At 36.2% G+C, this 6,000-nt stretch overlaps 1 long non-coding RNA gene across 1 annotated transcript in view; it reads right to left on the bottom strand.

Moving 5' to 3' along the window:
• Positions 1 to 238: 238 nt before the first annotated feature.
• The window catches only part of LOC112672480 (uncharacterized), a 32,797-nt gene continuing 27,035 nt past the window's right edge, over positions 239 to 6,000 (bottom strand). Inside the window, exon 2 of the long non-coding RNA XR_003144303.3 lies at positions 239 to 501. This is a non-coding gene — a long non-coding RNA (uncharacterized LOC112672480). The remainder of the gene's footprint in view (positions 502 to 6,000) is intronic.

The following is a 6,000-nucleotide window of genomic DNA, read 5'->3' as shown; positions in this document are numbered from 1 at the left end:
GTGCGTGCATGTGTGTGCAAGCACACGTGTGTGGATTCAGACCTTATGGGAGATTCTATATTTTAGCTTTCAAAAATTGCATAGCAAAATGCTCTCCGTGTTAGAAGAGGTCAAGAATTATGTAAACTGTCATGTATTAATTAGCATCAGAATACCATTAATAAATATGTCAAGAGTTGGCGTTGTCACTAGATACCCCAATTCTCTCTGTTATTAAAAAAAGATGTCCCCTATTAGGTGATTGTTCAACATACAGAATTTTATTGTTACTCTGAAATTGGGTACAGTCATATGCAATCAATTAAAATTACATTATGCAAAGCAGAAAATCCCTACTTTAAGAGGGAGGAGTCCAAAGTCTCATTAGAGAAGACAAATTTGGAGAGAGAATCTGGAGTGGCCTCAGTGACTGGATAAAGCTGCCCGTTCCTCCAGCAGTTGTCCTTCCTGGAGCTCCAGAATTCTTCTGCTCCCTTCTCCACTCTTTCATGCTGAACGGGACTGATTTGGGGGCATGTAAAGAGAATGACACCACTTACATCATTTTAAAATGTGAAAAAAACACTTGTTGACATGTGTCATGCCTACAGTCATGTGCTAATTACCAGAGGGAACTCAGAGGTCCATCAGACATGGTCCTCCTTGGAGAAGCTGGAGGTCCCAAGGGAAGGAGAGTCATACATAGCTCCCATAGCAAGAATGGGATGGAAAGGAGTCGGATAGAAGGGTTGGAACACATTCTGCCGCAGCCTGTTGTGCTAAGTTAGAACCTGGTGTTGGTGTGTACAAGAGGCTGCTCACACTTAAATCCACACGAGGGATATGGCCAGCTCTTAGGAAGCCCTTCTACAGGCAGGAGGTAAAGAATGTTAGGCAGAGGCCCTGGCACCCACCACCTTCTCCTAGACGTTCTTCCCTCTGCCAACAAACTTCCACTTCCATGGAGGAAATGGAGAGTTTCTCTTATTTTGATATTGCCATTTTCCCAAATATGGAAGCAATCCATGCTTGTAGAAACATAGGGGAAAAAATAAAACAAACAAAACCCCCGATCATCCAAGATGACTATTTGAATCTTGTTTGATTTACTCCTAATCATTCTCTTTGTTTTCATCTCTTTGTTTGGTGTTAATGTACGTATGATGACATAGTATATTTTTATCCTGATTTTTCACTTACCATTGAAAGAATGCATTTTCATGCCTTTATAAAAATCTTTGCGCACAGCAGTTTCTGAGTTTCTGACTGCATGATGTTCCGTTCTCCCATAATTTACCTAAACATCCCCCTCTTGTTTACGTTGTTCTCTAATCTTCGCTGTTATAAATAATTTGCGAGAAACAGCTTTGTGCTTACAGCAGCATTTCCAAAACTGATATCTCTTTAAAGATATCGTGTAGGATGTTTTTAATAGGTAAGCTTAAAAAAACGAAGTGTCTGTGCTCAAATTAGTTTGGAAAGCCTGGGTTGAAGAAATAAGCTTCTTCCCAGCAGGAATTTCCAAAGTCTTTGTACCTAGTGTACGGTAAATTTCTAACAGAGGGATATGATTCCCAGACCTGTTGGTCCATGGAATCCTTTCTTTTCAAGAGCTGGTAAGCATGACTGACACTTTTCAATAGAATTAAGATATAATTCATATATTTTTTGCAAAAATACATTTGGAGTGTCTTTCAGACACATTTTAAGTGACTAACATATTCCTGATATCAAAATCAGACAAAGGCAGTTGAAGATAGGAAACTAAAGGTCATTTGCTCATGAACAAAGATGCAAAACCAAAAGAAAATATTAGCAAATAAATTGCAACAGAAAATAAAATGGATTAAAAGTGCAAAGACTGGGCAGGTGGGTGGCTCAATTGGTTAAGCGTCTGCCTTTGGCTCAGGTCATGATCTCAGGGTCCTGGGATCCAGCCCCACATTGAGCTCCCTGCTCAGCAGGGAGTCTGCTTCTCCCTCTGCCCCTCCCCCCTTACTCTCTCATTCTCTCTCCCTCTCAAGTAAATCAATAAAAATCTTTAAAAAAAAAAAGGTTACAAAAGCCATTCACTCTTAAGAAATCTATTAGTGTAAATCATTACATTAAAAGATCAAGAGAAAGTCTTGTGATCATCTCAGGGAACATTAAGACAGCCTACAAAATTTCAGACTTATTCAGGATTTAAATAAAAAGAAACGACTCTTAGAAAATAGCTATAAAACAAAACCTTAAAAATGATATACAATATATATTAGAATATAAAAATTAATATTTAAAGATATTTAAATGAAGATATTTGGGCTGAAGTTAGGATTAAGACAAGAATGTCTTCTCTAAGAACCATTATTCTACACTATGTGGGACCTCTCGTTAGAGCAATAGAACAAAAAAAAGGAAATTAAAGAAACAGGTATTGGAAATCATCATTATTAATAGATTATATGGTTGTTTTTAATAGATTATATGGTTGTTTATCTAGAAAATCCAAGGAACCAAATGAAGAACTATTATCAACTTTAGAATTAGTATACTGGTAATTTTCTAAATAGATAGAAGATGAATATATAAAATTCAATGCATTCCTTTATTACAATGATAATCAGCTAGACAACAGAATGGAAATGGAGATGCCATTCACAATAGCAATGAAAAGTACAGAATTTGGAAAACAAATTTGATATATGCATAACTTTGATATAAAAATTGACAAAGCTTTTCTGAAGGATATTATATCCTAATTAATAGAGACAGATCATGTTTTCAGTTCAGGAAAGTCAATGTTTAAAAATGCCACTATTCCTCAAAATCCACTTAATGCAGTTTCGATCACAATCTCAATTTCCTTTTTGGTTCTGAGCTTGTTAATTTTTCTAAAATTTAATAAATCAGTGCTAAAATTTATCAAAATAAAATTTCAAGAATAACCAAGAACATCTTGAAAATGGTTTGACCTTGCTGGGATATAGGGTAGAGGAAAAAAGAAACAGTGTGTCCTGATTGGGAATACTTAGTATCTTCACTGAAAAGAAAAACTTAGAAATATGTTTCTGTGTAAGAGTTTTTGGGGAAGTCCAATAGCCATTTATTGAAGAGAAATGTTCAGTTAAAGTTCTACATTAGCTACAGAAAAATAAAATGAATAACAACTGGACTAAACAAGAAAATTTTTTTACAGGTGAAAGAGGAAACAATAATGAAAAATCAAAAAGTAAGCATGGACACAGAACAGACACATGAAAAAATGTTCAACATCACTTGGTATCAGGGAATACAAATAAAAATCACAAAGAGATACCACCTCATATTGGTCAGAATGGCTAAAATGAACAACTCAGGAAACAACAAATGTTGGCGAGGATGCAGAGAAAGGGGAACCCTTTTACATTATTGGTGGGAATACCAACTGGTGCAGTCACTCTGGAAAACAGTATGGAGGGTCCTCCACCCTACCATCTAGCAATTGCACTACTAGGTATTTACCCAAAGGGTAAAAAAACAGTGATTCGAAAGGGCACATGCACCCCAATGCTTATAGCAATAATGTCTACAATAGCCAAATTATGGAAAGAGCCCAGATGTCCATTGACAGATGAATGGATAAAGCAGTGCTCTATATATACAATGGAATATTACTCAGCCATCAAAAGAATGAAATCTTGCCATTCGCAATGACATGGATGGAACTAGAGGGTATTATTATGCTGAATGAAATAAGTCTGTCAGAGAAAGACATATACCATATGATTTCACTCATATGAGGAGCTTAAGAAGTGAAATAGATGAACATAGGGGGAGGGAAGGAAAAATAAAATAAGATGAAAACAGAGAGGGAGATAAAACCGTAAGAGATTCTTAACTATAGGAAACAAACTGAGGGTTGCTGGAGGGGAGGTGGGTAGAGACGGGGTAACTGGGTGATGGACATTAAGGAGGGCACGTGATGTGATGAGCTCTGGGTGTGACATGCAACTGATGAATCACTAAATTCTACCCCTGAAACAAAACAAAACAAAAGCCAATTAGAGCACTAAGAATAAATAAATAAATAAATAAATAAATAAATAAATAAATAAATAAATAAATAAATAGGCATGGGCACGGAAGGATAAAAAATAGATAAGGTAAAGGCCATATTAGTATACCAAAATTGAAAAATTAAATAAATATTGACCAAAAATCTTGTGAATTAAGACTCACAGTCCTAGTAAATCCTTAAGTCAAATAAAAAATTAAAGGGAAGCCCACAGTGCAAATGAAACCAGGTCACTATCTTATAGCATACACTAAGAATGACTCAAAATGGATTGCGGACTTGAATGTAAGACCTAAAACCATAAAATTCCAAGCTAACATAGGCAGTTAGCTCTTGGACATCGGTCTCAGTGATGTATTTGTGGATCTGGATCTGACTTCAACGGCAAGGGAAACAAAAGCAAAAATAAACATGTGGGATGACATCAAACTAAAAAGCTTTCTGCACAGCAAAAGAAACTCTCATCAAAATGAAAAGACATCTGCTGAATGGGAGAAAATACTTGCAAATCATATATCCTGATGAGGGTTAACATCCAAAACATATAAAGAACTCATGCAACACCACAATAAAAAAACAAACCCAATTTAAAAATGAGCAGAGGATCTGACTAGACATATTTTCTGAAGAAGACATACAGATGGCCAACAGGCCCTGGAAAAGATGTTCAAAATTACAAATTATTAGGGACACGCAAATCAAAAAACAATGAGCTATCACTTCACACCTGTGAGAATGGCTAGTATCAAAAGGCAAGAAATAAAAAGTATTGGAGAAGATGTGGAGAAAAGGAAGCTTCATGCACTGTTGGTGGGGCTGCAAACTGGTGCAGCCACTGTGGAAGACAGTATGGACGCTCTTCAAATCTACCATGTGATCTTGCTATTCCACTTCTGAGAATTTATCCAAATAATGCAAAAACAGTAATTTGAACAGATATATGCATCCCCATGTTCACTACAGCATTATTTACAGTAGACAAGATAAGGATAGAACCTAACTGTCCATCAATAGAGGCATGGAGGATGTGGCATATATACACAATAGAATACTACTCAGCCACAAGGAAGAATGAAATCTTGTCATTTGTGACAATATAGATGGATGCAGAAGGTGTTACTCAAGTGAAGTAAGTCTGATGGAGACAGACACATACCATATGATTTCACTCCTGTGTGGAATCTGAAAACAGACAAAACAATACAAAGCAAACTCATAGATAGGGAGAGCCATTTGATGGTTACCAGGGAGGAAAGGGGTTGAGGGTTGGACAAAATGGGCCAAGGGGGTCAACAGTATGGTGATGGATGGTAACTAGACTTCGGGGGGGGGGGATCACTTTGTAGTACACACAGATGTTGAATTAGCATGTTGTACATTTGAAACTTAAATATTGTATACCAATTTTATCTCAGTAAAAAAATAAACTAAAATCACTAAAACATGAATGCACACACAAAGAAAATTATAGAGAAATAGCAAATCACTTAGAAAACAATGAACTGACTGTGTGGCTCAGTCGGTTAAGTGTCTATCTCTTGATTTCGGCTCAGGTCATGATCTCGGGGTTGTGGGATCAAGCCTGGTGTCAGGCTCTGTGCTCAGTGGGGAGTCTGCTTGGGGTTCTCTCTCTCCCTCAGCCCCTCCCCATCACCATTTGTGCATGCACGTCCTCTCTCTCAAATAAATAAATAAATAAAACCTTTTAAAAAAGAATGAAGAGAACATTTTATTCTACAAACCTAGGGTGCACATCTGAAAGCTTTATAACACTATAGATTTAAGTAGTTAATCATCAAAGGTGAAAAATACGGAAAAAATAATAAATGTTTTAAAAGACAAAATACTAAAAATAAAGAAACCAGAAATTAGAAAGGAACTATAAAATAAATAAAAAGCCAGGAAGTGGGCTTTTATTCATTTAAAAGACAAAATTAGTGAAATAGAAAACCATAGCAACAAAGACAATAGAAGGATAAATTAAT

The sequence above is a fragment of the Canis lupus genome, chromosome 28 (assembly GCF_003254725.2).
Source record: "Canis lupus dingo isolate Sandy chromosome 28, ASM325472v2, whole genome shotgun sequence".
In the NCBI taxonomy this organism is placed as follows: Eukaryota; Metazoa; Chordata; class Mammalia; order Carnivora; family Canidae; genus Canis; species Canis lupus.
This window is presented reverse-complemented; position numbering and strand designations above follow the sequence as displayed.